Here is a 16291-nt window from a genome sequence, read left to right on the forward strand (position 1 = left end):
AGGGGAGGGGAGGGGAGGGAGGGAGGTGAGGGGAACAGAGGGGAGGGGAGGGGAGGGAAAGGAGGAGAGGAGAGCAGAGGGGAGGGGAGGGGAGGGGAGGGGAGTAGAGGGGAGGGGAGGGGAGGGAGAAACGGAGAAAAAGTCCTCTCAACTTCAACCCAGGTCTCAAAGAACTCCCAGTTCAAAGGAAGATGAGTTCCCCACCCAACATACACAAGGAAGAAAGGTGCCATGAGTGTGAGTGAGTGGGAAAAACAGAAGAGCAAACACAGACTCAGTGAGACCGTAGATATCAGAAACACCAGACACATAGCATTAATATAATATTAACATTTTAACATGTTTTAAAAATTGGAAGGAAGTTTCAAAAGGAAGATTAAATGTATTAGTAAGAAACAAGATATTCAAAAAATAACAAAACTTCTGGTAAGATATGAGTGAAATAGCAGCAGACTAGCTGGAGTTTGAGAGAAACTTGGTAAGATGTGTCAGATGTTATCAGGGATACAGTCCAGAGACAAAGAGATGGGAAACATGAAAGTGACGGAAAACATTAAGACGTGGAAGATAAGATGAATTAGGTCTGACATTAATCTATTTGAATTTCAAAAGGGAGTAGAGAGAAAAATGAGGAGGCAATATTTAAAGAGATAACAGCTAATAATGCTCAAAAAAACATAAAAAGACACCAAACCGCGATCCTAAAATCCACCCCCTCAACTTTCAAGCAGGATGAATATTACAAAATCCACACCAAAATGCATCACTGTGAAACTAAAAAACGTCAAAGACAATGAACACAATCTTAAAAGCATCTAGAAATGGCTGGGGGGCAGCGGGGGAGGGATTGTTGCTTACAAAAGAAAAACAGATTAACTGCTGACTTCTCAACAGCAAAATGCAAGTTAAGACAGTTGAACATCTTCAAAGTTCTGAGACAGTTTTCAACCTAGAATTCTACACCAATGCTAGAAGTCTCTAGAATGAAGATGAAACAAAGATATTTCAGGAAGATAACACTAAGTTTGTCACCATGAAAATTAGCTTTGCTACAGCACAAACCACCCCAGAGCTTCATGGTGTAAACCGTCATGCTCCTGAGCGTTTGCTGGGCTGAGGACGGAGGGGCCGAGCTGACTTCTGCTCTCCCCTGCACCTGCGGTCAGCCGGCATCCAGTCAGCTGCTGGGTGACCCAGGATGGCCCCCCTTCCTCACCCGCTGCTGCCTGGGACCTGAACACTCCTGCTCAGGCTCATGCACAAGATGGCCCAGGGTCCAAAGCGGGCAGGAGAGCAAGTCCCCCTCCACCGCCACAGGCAAGCACCTCACCCGCATCTGCCGGCATCCCCTTTCCAAGCGAGCCCCAAGGGGTGGAGAAGCAAGCTTGGTACGGGGAGAATGTATGGACAGTTTTGCAGCCTCCCACATACCAAGAGACCTCAGGTAAAGGAAATTCTAAAGTCTGCAGTTTGGCCACAAGGGAAGGACCTCAGATGGAAGGTCCATGATGCGAGAAGAGTGAAGACGGCGGGAACTCATGGCATTGAAACAAACATTGACTCATTACAAACAAGGCCTGCTCTGCAGGAGTTGGTGGGGAAAGAATCCCGGACAAAGATGCATGAGGTTCAGAAATAGATGATGGAGAATTTCAGCACAGAAAGATCCACGGTTGTTCAAAAAGGAGGATGAAAGCATTGGCACTCCGGAATTAGATGAATTATATATATGTTAAAATATCTAGGACATCTGCTAAGAATAGGCGTTTAATATCTACCATCCAAACAAGTAGAGAAAGAAGTGGAAAAAGAAAAAGGACACTTGCGGAGAACCAGAAGCATTTTTCCTCCCATGTGACTCTCAGTGAGTGAGGCTGCATCTCTGGCAGCAGGATCCTCTTCCTCAGAATGGCCGTGGCAGCCCCGCCCCCTCAGAGCACAAAGAGGAGGAAAGGGAACTCGTCCTGGGGGCTGGCAGGAGTGCACACATAGCAAACGGGGACAGGATGAGGCTCTCTTCAAAAAGAGACAGAAGACAGCACACAAAACCATCGATCTGAACATAAATACCAGAGAACCGTCTGACAAACACTTTAAAATCCCACTATCTTAGCCATAGCTTTTCACATTTCAACATCTCTGAAGTCTGGACACATATTTCCATAAACAACATGACCTTATTTAATTGGCAGCATTGCTTCTTTCTAAAGAGCACACAAATGGCTGGTGCGTCGCACAAGCAATGGAATTTTAGAGTAAATGAAAGGCAGTGGGTACCGTGATGAACACACAAACAGCTGGTGCATCGTACAAGCAATGGAATTTTGGAGTAAATGAAAGGCAGTGGGTACCGTGATGAACACACAAACGGCTGGTGCATCGTACAAGCAATGGAATTTTAGAGTAAATGAAAGGCAGTGGGTACCGTGATGAACACACAAACGCCTGGTGCGTCGCACAAGCAATGGAATTTTAGAGTAAATGAAAGGCAGTGGGTACCGTGATGAACACACAAATGGCTGGTGCGTCGCACAAGCAATGGAATTTTAGAGTAAATGAAAGGCAGTGGGTACCATGATGAACAGGAAGCGCTCGGCACCCCAGCTGCTGTGGAATGGCGGCAGAGAGCCCCTCACTTCTCTGGCTGCCCCTGCTCTCCCCAGTGCCCCCAGTCGGCAGAATCCAACAGGGAGTTGCTGGCAATGGCTGCTGGCAATAACTCCTGGGGAAGTCTTGTGCAAACCCTGGCTCTGGCATCAAAGGGCGAGTGCTGAAGGGTGAATAAATGTCAAAGAAATAAGTCGAGGCCCAGTGAGGAATTTTGAAACAGAACAGGCAGAAATAAAACAAGAAGAGGTAAATGTGAAAAAAAAAAAATCCAACCACAATCTCGGAGATTACAAAATGCAGTTCCTGAAATAAAGAAATAATCCAACCACTATGATACATCCCAGATGGGAAACAGTTGAGAGGAGAGTTTGTGAATTGGAAAATGTTGATGAGGAATCCGTTCACAACATAGTACAGACAAACCGTAAAAGTAGAATTGTGAAAGAAACTTGGAAGAGAGATTGAAATGATCCAGTGTTCACCTACTAGGAGTTCCGGAAGAAGAGAATTACAAAAACTCAGTATATGAAGAGATAGTGGCGATATTTTTCAAAAATTGAAGGAATACAAATCTCAGTTGAAAGCAGGTTACATAAAAAATAAATTTAAAGGTAAACACAAGGAGTGAAACCGAGGGTTAACTGAGTACACAAAATATTTTACAGCTGCAGGCTGAGGTTGGATTTCACAGGAGCAGGCCCTGAGGGAAGAATTAAATGCTGGTCCAGGAGGGGACAGAGGCTGTGCAGGAGTGTGATGCGGGCAAATCGCATGGTTCTGAAGACAGTGTGGGTGACATCTCTGGGCAGTCCTAACTGGGGCTGCCCCTGTGGCACATGCCTTCTCAGGCCTTTGTGGCCATCTGTGTGCTGCAGAGTGGGCTCCTGCAACCTGACAGCAGCCGTCCAGCAGGGAGGTGCAGGTCCTGCCTGCCAGGAGCTTGAGAGCATGAGCACAGAAAAGAAGTCAAGGGAACATAGACAGACGGCATCAGCTCCGCCACCAAAGAGCCAAGCAGAGCCAGTGATGGGACAGCAGCTGGACAGGCTGCAGACCCCATCAAAGCAGCAACGGTCGCCATGGAACTTTCCTCCTACCCACTGCAGCGTAGGGAGCATAAAGAAGACGGTTCTACCACACACCCTCACAAGAGAACCGCCAAAGGATGTGCTTCAACAAGAAAAGTAGTGACTGTAAGAACAGTAATGAAGCATTGCTAAATTAAGAAGTAGAATCAGAGTTCCAAATCAACAATGATAAAATTGGAGGAACCCATGGCCGTGGTCAGGGAAGATACACTGAGTAGCCATGGCCTTGATCTGAGCCTCTAGAGGGATGGGTTCCCAGACACGCCTTCTCTCCAGTGGTCCTCAGAACCCACTACACATCAAACATTTATTGAGCACCTCTCTCTGGCAGGACCTGCACCAGATTCTGGGCTACCAAGACCAATGAATGAGGAATTGCCTCGTGCTCAAGTCGGTTACCATCCCTGCTGTGGGAAGAAGGATTGATAGGCAAGCCTCACAGCGTCAGGTAAGAATTCTAACCTAAGTTATGATAAAAGCAGCAACACAAAAAGATCGACTTTGCGACATCCCTTTTACCTCTTGTAACCCCCTTCAGGTAGGCTTGACCCTTCCTGGTGGCAGGTAGGGCCCTCCTCTGGTCAGCGGCTAGCAGGGTCACGATGAAGAAGCCATTTCCCATCCCTGCTCTGCCTCTCACAGCTGAGCGACCTTGGACCCGTTACTTACCCCGTCTGTACCTCAGTTTCTTCACATATTAAACCAAACTGTCGCACCCCATACGGCTGAGGGGAGAATGAGAGAGCAGTCATGAGTCACTTAATGATGAGGATACGTTCCAAGAAATGCACCCTTGGGTGACCTCATCACTGTGCGAACAATGCAGAATGTACCTGTGCACACCTGGACAGCATGGCCCACGGCACAGCAGCCCGCACGACGCAGTCCATGGCACACAAGCCTGCACGACGCAGTCCCTGGCACACAAGCCTGCATGACGCAGTCCCTGGCACACAAGCCTGCATGACACGGCCCACGGCACAGCAGCCTGCACAACTGCACGACGCGGCCCACGGCTCCTAAAACAGCAACAAACTTGTCCAGCAGAGGACCGCGCTGAGTACTGCAGGCAGTTGTAACACAGTGCTGTTTGCGTGTTTCTATCTAAACATAGAAAAGGGACAGTTAAAATAAGGTTAAAAAAATTTTTTAAAAGGGCATACCTCGGGTGTGGTGGCTCACGCCTGTAATCCCAGCACTATGGGAGGCCCAAGTGAGTGGATCACCTGAGATCAGAAGTTCGAGACCAGCCTGAACATGGTGAAACCCCGCCTCTACTAAAAATACAAAAATTAGCTGGGTATGATGACACATGCTTGTAGTCCCAGCCACTCAGAAGGCTGAGGCAGGAGAACCGCTTGAGTCCAGGAGGTGGAGGTTGCAGTGAGCCAAGACTGTACCACTGCACTCCAGCCTGGGCGACTGAGCCAGACTGTATCTCTAAAAAAAAAAAAACAAAAAGAAAAGTAAAATGTCAGACCTGTATAGGGTACTTACCATGAACAAAGCCCACAGGACTGGAAGCCGATCTGGGTGAATCAGTGAGTGTGTGGTGCGTGAATGCGGAAGGCCTAGGACATTCCTGTATACCGCTGCAGGCTTTCTAAACACTGTGCATTTAGGCACCGCTAAATTTATTTTAAAGTCTTTTTCTTTCTCAATAATAAATTAACCTTAGCTTACTGTAACTTCTTGATGTATAAACTTTTCATCGTTTTAAGCTTTTTCACTCCTTTGTAATTACACTTAGCTGAAAACACACATTGTACAGCCGTACAAAAATATTCCTTCTTTATATCCTTATTCTATAAGCTTTCTTCTGCTTTCAATTTTTTTTAACTTTTTCAACTTTTTGCTAAAAACAAAGACACAAACACACACATTAGTTTAGACTACACAGGGTCAGGAGCAACCCAGTGTCACCAGGCCATAGGAACAGTTCAGCTGCACTGGGGCCTCATGGGAGCCCCACCGTACATGCTATCCGAGGGACAGAAGCGCCGTGATGTGGCACGTGACTGTAACTCATATATGTGAAACCCTTACGACAGTGCTTGTGAGCATGTAAGGTGCTTATATCTCATGTGTTTCATCATTATTATTAGACTATTAGAATAGGCCATGACTATTAGAACGTCATAGATAAAAGGCTGCAGGCCTGGAAACGCTGCTTCTGTCCAGCTCTCATCTAACCTTCGACCTACTCCGTCAGGCTCTAATATGCTCCTAGCTCATGGCACTCAGAGTCACTAGTGAAGGAATGTGATTTAGACAATTTCCACTTACTCCTACCCCTCCTGACAAATATCCAAGTCCTTGTCTTTATCTCAATGATCAAGGCAGCTGTGCAGCCCCTACACACACGGGGGGCAGGCCCTTCCCCAAACACAATGTTATTTATACGGAACTATATACGTGTATTTCCCAGCACACTACTATTCACCTTGTCATAATAAACTCCTTGTTTTGTTTCAGGTCCCATCGGATCCATCCATCAATAATATCTTGTCTTTTTAAAGGTTCACACTCCAGCATTACAAAGTGCCCATCTGAAAATTAGTCATTTCAATCATCTGATTTCATTCAGATCCACGCCTTAGGCCTCTGATGCAACTCGTGCCCAGCACTTCACATGGCAGAAACAAGGTCACTCGGAAATTACAGGCGTTCCCTCTTGCCCCTAGCTCTGCTCTGCCACTGTCTTCCTCCCTCAAAAGGCCTCATGCTTGTGACCAAATAAAAAAATCAACACAAATGCATTCCTAGCTCTTTTGACTGTCAAGGGTTAGATTACCTTTGGAATTCTCCTGTAGCTTGGGCGAGCTCCCTGGGGGGCAGCCTCAGCTCTTCTGACTCAAGTCATAGAGGGCACCCCAAATCCATCTGCACTCCATCCTAACTTTAGTGTGCTTCTGACTTTTTGGTAAATATAATAAACGGCAAGAAAGATATCCAAGGCTAGAGATCACAAAAGGCAATGTCTGATATCAAAATCTTTTTTAAAAAAACAAACTGTATTTGGCTCTTCTTTAAGAAAATCATTGTGATAGACCAATTCTGCATCTGTTCACATATACAGGGATCCTCCAGGTCCCCACTGCCTACTGGGGACCGCCAGCCCTGCTGGGTGACTCCTGGTGATAGGAGGGGACTCTCTGGAGGACACCTCCCTCTGCAGCACTGCACAGCAGCTCGGAGGACCCCTTCCTGCTAACTGGCCCCTGTCCCCATGACCAATCTTGACCACCCTTGACTACCCTTGACCACTCTAGACCACTCTTGAATGCCTTTGACCATTATTGACCACCATTGACTATCATTGACCACTCTTGACCACCCTTAACTGCCCTTGAGCACTCCAGACCACCTTTGAACACCCTTGATTATTATTGACCACCCTTGACCATCATTGACAATCCTTGACTGCCCTTAACTACCCTTGACCACCCTTGACTACTCTTGACCCCTCTGGACCATCCTTGAACAACCTTGACCATTATTGACCACCCTTAACTACTCTTGACCACCCTTGATCATCACTGAAAACTCACCCCAGTCCTGGGATTGGACTGGTTTAATTTCATTTTTGAAGTCAATTCTATTTTACATGCACTTATTGAGTGATTCCTGTGTCCCTTCCAGATTAATCCTGCTTCAGATCCCAGGGTCAGCCACTCCAGTCTCACTGGAGAGGGAATAAGCAGAGGAGACCTTTGGCCAAGGACAGTACCCCACACAAGGTAAGGCTGAGGTGAGCACCCATCAGTAGTTCCCTACTGCTTCATACCCTGAGGGGGCTCAGCTTTGCATAGGAGCTAAACCTACGTAATGATCTGTGCTTATGTAATGATCTGTGTAATGATCTGTGCATATGTAATGACCTGCACATATGTAAATGACACATGATACATAAGTAAATGAGCTCAGTCCCACCTCCTCTACAACTTCTCCCTTAAAGACCATCATCAGAGCCTCACAGTAAAATCTATTTGTATAAAAACTTACTCTGGTAATATTATTTGATGCTGGAGGAAGCCTCTCTGGTAAAAATGTGAAACCTTTTGCCGGCTGGTTTGCAATGTGTTTCAACTTGATTGCTGCCATCTGACACAGCAAGTTCATCAGACACATTTCATTTCTCTAAGTGAATGGATATGGGCGACTTTGTCTCACCCCAGTAATAAATGCACTGGAGGCATGAGGAGCCTGCACCTGCTGCAGTTCCGTCCTGGCTTCCACAAAACGCGCTGGGAGAGGCTGTGTCTTCCTCGGGGCGGCTCGGAAGGCCCAAAGCGATTCTGGCACATGCTCCGGAACCTGTGTAAAGTGGTTCGTTTCCATGCACAAAAATGAGAGGAGAAAAAGGTTTCTTAATATTAATGAAACTGTTGCTATAACATCTACAGCGCACCAGGATGAGTATCGTGATTAAAAATTGACTTCAACTTAGAGCAAGCTGAAAGACTCATTGAATTTTTATGGGTGTGTTGACTAAGGCACCCCAGGCTAAGTCTTCTGGTGTTGACGATAATATCCTGGTCTCCTCTCCAAAAATCCACTGGAACTGACGGAGCGTCCAGCGCCGCCGCCCACTGGCCAAGTCAGCCGGGTCGATACTTGCCAGGCTGCTGGCTGGGCTCTGCTCCATGGACACATTGATCTGCTGACATGAATGATTTGTCTGTAAAACCCAAATTACCATTTCACTCAAAGTAACACTTATAATTTTTGTCTCCCTGATGATGCTGACCTGATCCATAATAGCCCCTTGGGGGACACCATGCCTGGTGGTGCAAGGGACTGGGGGGAAGCCAGAGATGGCTGGGGCCAGGGATATGAGGACCCAGCAGTTCCTGGAAAAGCAGCAGGCATCCACAGGATTCCAGAGGCACCATTCTCACCCTCTTCTGTTATTACTGACGCAGTCCATCTGCCGTGCGTTTGAATGGACAATTCTCTCCTCCATACGAGAATGGGCTCTGCATTGCTTTGGGTCTTAAATGTTAGAATTTGTTTCTCATAACTATTGTTTTCTCTTTCCATCCCTCAGCACCAGGCTGGCAAGGCCAGATCCCTGCCCTCAGGAGCTCGCAGGGAGAGGAGAGGTCACCGTGAGGTGCAGGCTAAGCCGTGGAAGATGGTCATGAACACAGACAGACTCGTGACAGCCCAGGAAACAGGCTGTCCCAAACGAGACTTTTTAGAGGAGAAAATATTTGTTATGGGTTTGAATACTAGAAGCTGGCCAAGCCAAGGACTCAATATCTAAAAGGCATGCAGGGAGAAGAGGCCTGTATTTCTGAAAAGCGGGAAATAGAGTAACTGGATGGGGCAGGATGGGGAAAGGGGGATGGGGGACAGTGAAGCTGTGGGGCCTTGGCTGCCAGGCCCATGAATGCAGAGCCCACCCCTCCATCTGCCCGGAGGGGAAGCCAGCAGAGGGCTCCTGGCCCAGGGAAAAGATGCTGGCCTCTGGGGTGACATGGGGACCAGGGCAGGAGGGCAGTAAACAGCTGACACCAGGGCCCAGGGGAGCACAGAGGTGGGGCGGGGAGGGGTAGGGAGGGGAGGAGTAGGGAGATGCAGGACAGGGAGGGGCGGTGTGGGGGAGGTGGGGTCAGGGGTAGGAGAGGGGCTGGGCACCCAACCACCAGGTAGCTCTTCGGCAGGGTCCGAAGCACCTGGAGCTGGCGTGGAGGCCACAGTCTATGGGGGGCTGGGTTTTATCGGGTCCCAAGGCTTCAAGGACCACTGAGCTGGAGGCTGACTGGCTTCTCCCTGGAGCTGAGCCTGGGGCTTCTGGAAGTCTGGAGGGTCCCAGGCCCCACTTACTGGGGAGCTGGCCCTCAGCCGCAAGCTGTGGGTCCCCTGTCTCCCTTGGCTACCAGGAAGCCCAGGAGCTGGTGATGGTGCAGGGAGGTCACCACCTCCTTGCTCTGCAACTGAGCAGAGCTGGCCCCACCTGGATGTCGCCTGGGTGTGGCACTCATCTGGAAATTCCACTTTAAGTGCTGTGAGGAATGGGCTGTGGAGGGAGAGTTGTGACCCGGCCTGGACCATGCTGTCATTCTGCCCCTTGGCTCCTTCTGGAGCTCTGCTGTGGAGCAGGTGTGATCTGGGGGACTGTGTAGCCCCAGGTGGCTCCACTGGAGGCCCTCGGAGAGCTCAGCTGCAGAAACTGGAAGAATGAACCCAGAGCCACAGGGGCAGAGACCTGCAGCCCGGGTTTTCTGACATGGACAGCGCCGGGGACAGCTGGGAAGGCCTGCGTGTGTCTCAGGAGGGCTGTTTCTGGACTGAGATCCTGACCCCGAGGGCGTGGGCATGAGCAGGGATACAGGCACCCACCGTGCTCCACTCTGCAGGGATGTAGGTCAAACCCTGGGATGGATGTGGTGATGGGTGTGGTGACAGGTGCAATGACAGGTATGTTGCTGAAGTGGCATGAGAGCCGGGGCCAGTCTGGACCTGGTGAGACCCAAGAGCAGGGCATCCCCTGGGTGGGAAACGCTGGTGCCATTGAGCCAGAACCAGAGTGGGTGGGGTAGCAGGTGGGTTGGCAGCCAGTTCAGCATCCTGCTGCCTCCTCAGTGCTCACCCCGCGGGCTGGAAATGGTGCCCAGCAGGAACCTGCAAGGCCAAACGGACACAGAAGGAAGGTCAGCAAGGGATGGAATGGTGGCCTTGGTGCAGGTGCAAGGGGGGCACAGAGCCTGGCCCCCCAGAACAGGGAGGACACAGATGAACCTGCCATGGGAACAGCAGTGGGTGGGTGGGAAAGGGGCTGAGAGGAGGCCAGGCCACATGCCTCAGCCTGGCCAGCCCCCAGGCCTGAGTGAAGGAGGCTGGGTCTGAGTGCTGGGTGTGGAGGGCACAGGGCTGAGTGGGCTTACTCAGGGCCTCTGTGGTGCAGGCGCTTGCCAGAGGCACCCACACAGCTCTGGACACCACAAAGCTGTTTTCCACAAAGCCAAAGGCCTTTGAAACCCCAAATGGCTCCCTCAGTAGAAGACTCACTCACGAAACCCAGACTTGCAAAATATCAGGAAGGAACTCTGGCTGCTGATTTTCTTTGAATTTGTGATTTTAGGGCAGTTATTTTATACAGCTGTCGAGTAACATGATTGCTGTGTTAGGAAGAGAGAGGCCATTAAAAGGAGGTGCCCTCGGTCCAGCCTCAGCCCTGGGCAGGGGGAAGGCGTCAGCCTGGGGGTGGTCACACATCAGAAAGTAATCATTTCCCCAGGGACCCCCACGCCTGGAGTTAAAACAGACGCCCCATGTTAGATGCCAGGGCTGAACTTTAAAAAGCCTCAAGAACAGCACGTTGACGTGCAGGGGTGGCGTGATGTGAAAACTCTGGCATGTTGAAATAAAATCCATCTGGTTACTGTAAAGATCAAACCTGAGTTTTAAAAATCCGCTTCACATGTTTGTTCATGCTAAGGCGGAAGGACTTCAGATTCTTCCAACCTGCCTTAAAGATGTCCTCAAGGACAAGTTGAAAGGACATGTTCTTGCCCTTCTCGGTGTCGTCTCGAGGTAACAATGGTTGTTGCCTCCAGGACTTCAGCATGACCATAGCAGGTGCCATGACCTGCCTGGTCTCGCCACTTGGGTAGAACCCCAGTGCCCCCTAACTCCCAGCCCAGCCCCTGGGACCTCACCTTGCCATGAGAATGGCCCTTCTGTGTCTTCCCTCCTCTCTCCCCATCACAAAAAATCCACCAGACCCAAAGATCAATGAGTCCAAACGGCAGCAGAGGAGGAAGCCAAAAGCCACTGTGGATGCAGGTACCTTCTCTGTGATTTGGAGCCTCTGACTATGCCATCTCTGTTTACTTCATAGGCGTTTTTTATTTTTTTTACTGCCAAAATCTTCTACAGAAGATTTATAATTTTAACACAGGCCCCTAAATCTTTCCAAGTATTGATCACAGAGAAAAGCGAACCATGGCATCTCTTTGGTCACACCTCCGCCGGCTCACTAGTAAATCCCAGGGATGCAGCTGTTTTGTAGGTAAACAGTGAGGGACGGATGGAGGGAGGGAACTGACTGCTCAGAGCCAGGGACAGCACCGTCCATTTAAAAGATCATCATCCGTCTAAAGCAGTGATTCTCAGCCGAAGACAATTCCCCCCAGGGGACATCTGGCAGTGTCTGGAGGACGCCCTTTGGTTGTCATCCCTGGGGAGGGGTTGCTGCTGGCCTCACGTGAGTGGAAGCCGGCCATGCCGCTCACCATTCTGCCACCGCAGCCTGGGCATCCCCTGCTGCCAGGACCCACGCAGGGAAGCACTGGTCCAAGTGGAAACTTAGAAGGACGGCTTCCTTCTCCTCTCAGAAACACAGCTCACTGGCATCACCCTGGAACCTAAAACGTGAGGTTTTTGTTCACCCATGAAGAAGATCTGCTTTCTGCAAATGCACATAGGCAGCTCACAGGCACAGGCACACGTGCACAGACGCCCACGCGGGTGTAAATGTCACGCACTTTCACACCCCAACCTTGGCCTCGCCCATATTTGACCACACACCTGGCAGGCAGGCTGGCGGCCTTCGCCTAATTTGTCAAGTGGCTCACCTGTGCCTTCTTCTACCTGTTATGTCATCTCGACTCCCCTGGGCTGTTTTTTGGAAGACACCAGTTTCGCACAAACGCGTCCCAGGAGGACAAGTGATCCCAATGATTGCATCATTGTTTGAGAAAGAAGAAAAATCCACAGTCGCCCTTCACAGTGTACTCAGAGCTGTCGCCGGCTCAGGCATCAGGACCCAAGACCTCTGGTTTTCCAGGAGGCTCTCTGCTGCAGGAGGAGACACACCTGCGTGACTCCCAGCACTGTAAAAACATCAACATTCAACTTCATCTTTTTAGGAAAAAGAAGCCTGTTGGAAGTTTGAGATAAGTTCCAGGAATGCCTCCAGAACTGGATGTGTCTGTGTCTGGTGCCTCTGGAAGAATCTGACTGGCACAGGGCACGGGGCACATTTCGGGTGGAGCATAATTAAATTAGCCCTGTCTGGGGGCTGTTCTGAGGATGTCTGAGGGATAAGCTGTGCAGATGAAATGTCAATATTTTAATAACTTTCCTTGAAAAACATATTGCCGTGTAATTCTCTCTTGGTGTGCTCTCAGTGGCTCGTTCCGTCCCTGCGGATGTCGGCCTGGAGAGTTATGATTTTAGCTATTGATTCTCTCCCTCCCTGTCCCCTGCCCCCATCACCATGGGTTGGGATGAGAGGCAAAGTTAAACTGGGGTCAGACACATGAGGGGCTCCAAAAGCCATTCGCACTCCGGTCTATTTTTCCACCTCGATGACGAGAAGATCAGCAGGCTTCTGCCGCTCCACCGGCTTTAAAATAGCTGTGGCAGCAAAGCAAGTCTCCTCCCACAGCACACCCCCCTGCCAGAACCCGCTGCAGTGAACTGAAAGAATCAGAGCAAACCCCCCTGTGTCTCCCCAACCTCTAGAGCTCACCAGTCAGGAAGTGGCAGCGCCTGCCCCCTGAATCACTCCTGCTGGGGGTTCTCTCTGGCGACGCAAAGCACAGCACAGAAGCAGGAGGAGGCCCCAGCCTCAGCGGTCAGTGAAGAAAAGAGGACCAGCCTGTAGCCCCCACACTCCGTGGGGCCTTCCTGAGCTCGCTCCCGAGGCCCCAGGTGTCATGAAGGCAGAAGCACATGCACTCCCCGACGCCCCAGTGGGCTGAGCACAGTGGCCCGTGCAGGGCTTACTCCCAGCCTGGGATTCTTGCCTTTTCTGTTTCACCACCACTCCCAACCAGGCGTTCCTGAGACCACCCCACAAACACAGCTGCTTGTCTGGGGTCTGCTTGTGGAGAAGCAAACCAGGAAAAGATATCACAGGGTGGGCAGCAGGCTCAATAAAACTCACCAAGTCTTTAATGGTTTAAGGCACACGTGCACAGACGCCCACGCGGGTGTAAACGTGGCCAACCGACGTGAGCAACCGAGAGGCTAGGAGAATACGATCTCTGCCCTTTCGCTCAGATTCCAAAACTAAGAAAGAAAACCATTTTGTGTCTGGGTCAGCAGAGAGGGGACCTAAAGGCCTTGCCTTCTGGGGATGTGCAGACATGAAGCCTGGTCCCACCTACAAATAGGTAAGCAGAAAGGAAGGGGACATGGGCTTCTGTGTCACCGCCTCAGGACCAGGACACAGCAGCGAAGGACCCGTGGAGGGCAGCGGAGCGGCAGGCACCAGCATGAAAGCCGCTCCTCACTCAGCTGGGGGCTGAACCTGTGTCTGCAGCTGGGAGCTCTGGCTTGAGGAGGGAGCACTTGGCCTCTCAATGGGACTGGATGAAAATGAGGGTTCAAGGTTGCTAGAAAAAAAGCTGGGAGTGGAGAGGAGAAGGAGGGAGAGAGAGCCAATGAGGCAGCAGGACCTTCCTAGGAGCAGGGCTGGCCCAGGGTGCAGGCTGCATTCCACAGGCCCCTCCGCAGAGAGGCGAGGGTCCCACGGGCACCCACTTCCTTCTCGGTGCTGGCTGGGCTGCTGCGCAGTGAGGATCCACCTCCCCTCTCCCGGCAGAAGACAGGACAATTCCAGGAGCCTCCTGTTCCTGCCTCCAGCATGGGGGCCACCAACCCTCCAGTGCAGGCGCTTCCCACTCAGCCCTGGCCGCTGCCTCCCTCCTCGGCTCTCTCCAGCCGGAGCTGGGGGTGATTTGAAACCAGCCTCACCAGTGGCTGTGTCTTTGAGAGCAATGGAGTGAGGAGGGGATGGTTGCTGCAGACAGGCTTTCTTGAGATGGCAGTTGTGATGTCCTCGGGACAGTCAAGTTCAATGTTTCAGAATCATTACTGTGGTGCTGTAATTCAATCATTCGGATTGTTCCATAACTATAATGCAAAAAGCAATCATAGACGGACACGTAGGAGACTAAAAATAACCAGGAACACATGCCAGCCTTATCTGAAGGCGGATGACAAGAGCTGTACTGATAGGATTTCCCCTGCATTTTATTTATTGATTTGTCTCAAAAACAAAGGCATAAACATGGCAAACACCTGACATTATGCCCTTAGAGAGGGAAGGAGAATCACACCTGAGCAGAGGTGTCATGAAGCACACACACTCCCCAGCGCCCACATTCATGCCAGCCCTGCAGAAGCTGCCCATGCAACTGCATTTCTCATTGATTCTTAGGCCTCTCCTGTGACACAGCACAGCTCTTCCTCCGCCGGACTCACAGGCATGGAACATGGCCATACGAGCCCCCTCAGACCTCGCACACTCCGGTTCCACGAGAGCCACTCCAGCACAAAGACCCCTGCGGGGGGACACTTGAGAGAGGCCAAGACAGGATGGGAGAGGGCTGGGGGCAGGGACAGAGATGGTCTGGAAACAAAGACCCCACCCCCTGCAAATGAGAACAGACAAATCCTATTTGTTCAGAGCCAGCTAGCAAGAAGTAGGTTTGATGGAGACTCGGGGCAGCAGAGGACTGGGAGAGCCTCACAGTGGAGACACAGGAAGGTCTCAGGTATGGATGGAGGAAGGCTGATGGCCAGAAGGTAGGAGAGTGGAAAACAAGCAAACCTCCATCTGACCAGCTAGGGGGACACAAGGGGCTTTGTCTAGTTGGTCCCAAGTTGGAAGCAGAGACAACAGAAATTGTCAGTTATTGATCAAGACCTGGCCATTTTGAGCCTACTATCACAGAAGATACTGTTTAGCTTCCTGCGCTGGTTGTTAGAGACATTGGTCTGACTTCCTACCAGACTGATTTGTATGTAGCAGGCAGGCTCCTGGGCTGATCACTATAGACAGCAGGCTGGCTTCCTGGTTTGGTTAGTGTAGATGGCAGGCTGGCTTCCTGGTGTTGGAAACAAGTGCTTGGTGCTGCAAAGAAGAACCTACACTCAGACAAAAAGTTTTCTCAGCAAGGCAATTTACTTCTGCAGAAGGATGCTGCCTGCATCAGCCACGATTGCAAGAGCACAATGAACAAAGGAGAGATTGGTTTTTATCCCTAACACAGTTCCTATTTGTGTCCTTTCTCCATTTGCTGGGGTCAGACCACACAATCCAAACTAACCAGATTGGCTAACACTTAAAATTTTCCAGATATGACTAAGACTTTCACTTTTCTAAATATGGTAAACACACAGCTTGCTAAGAGGGGAGGAGAGGGAGAGACTGTCTGTTGCTAAGGTGGGAAGGGTTGTCTATGGAACAAGTTTAAGGCATGTCTGGGCATGTCCAGGTGCGGTAAAGGGTTGTTTATAGAGTAAGAGGTTTCCTAGTTATAGATCAAGCTGAGGAACAAGGGCTTGTTACAGATCAAGCAGAAAGGAGTCTTTGAAGAGGAATGTATTGTCCTTAACACTGGGCTGGTTAGTGTAGATGGTAGACTGGCTTCCTGGGCTGGTTAATGTAGAAGACAGACTGGCTTCCTGGGCTGGTTAGTGTAGATGGTAGACTGGCTTCCTGGGCTGGTTAGTGTAGATGGTAGACTGGCTTCCTGGGCTGGTTAGTGTAGATGGTGGACTGGCTTCCAGGGCTGGTTAGTGTAGATGGTAGACTGGCTTCCTGGGCTGGTTAGTGTAGATGGTACACT

The 16291-nt window shown here is 50.3% G+C and overlaps 1 long non-coding RNA gene across 1 annotated transcript in view; it reads right to left on the reverse strand.

Annotated features, from left to right (window-relative positions):
• Positions 1-55: 55 nt before the first annotated feature.
• LOC114670078 (uncharacterized) overlaps positions 56-16291 on the reverse strand; it is a 78999-nt gene continuing 62763 nt past the window's right edge. Inside the window, exons 3-5 of the long non-coding RNA XR_013397871.1 lie at positions 12284-12541; positions 4532-12073; positions 56-4423 (exon numbers count right to left, since the gene is read on the reverse strand). This is a non-coding gene — a long non-coding RNA (uncharacterized LOC114670078). The remainder of the gene's footprint in view (positions 4424-4531; positions 12074-12283; positions 12542-16291) is intronic.

Source organism: Macaca mulatta, chromosome 9 (assembly GCF_049350105.2).
Source record: "Macaca mulatta isolate MMU2019108-1 chromosome 9, T2T-MMU8v2.0, whole genome shotgun sequence".
NCBI classification, from domain to species: domain Eukaryota; kingdom Metazoa; phylum Chordata; class Mammalia; order Primates; family Cercopithecidae; genus Macaca; species Macaca mulatta.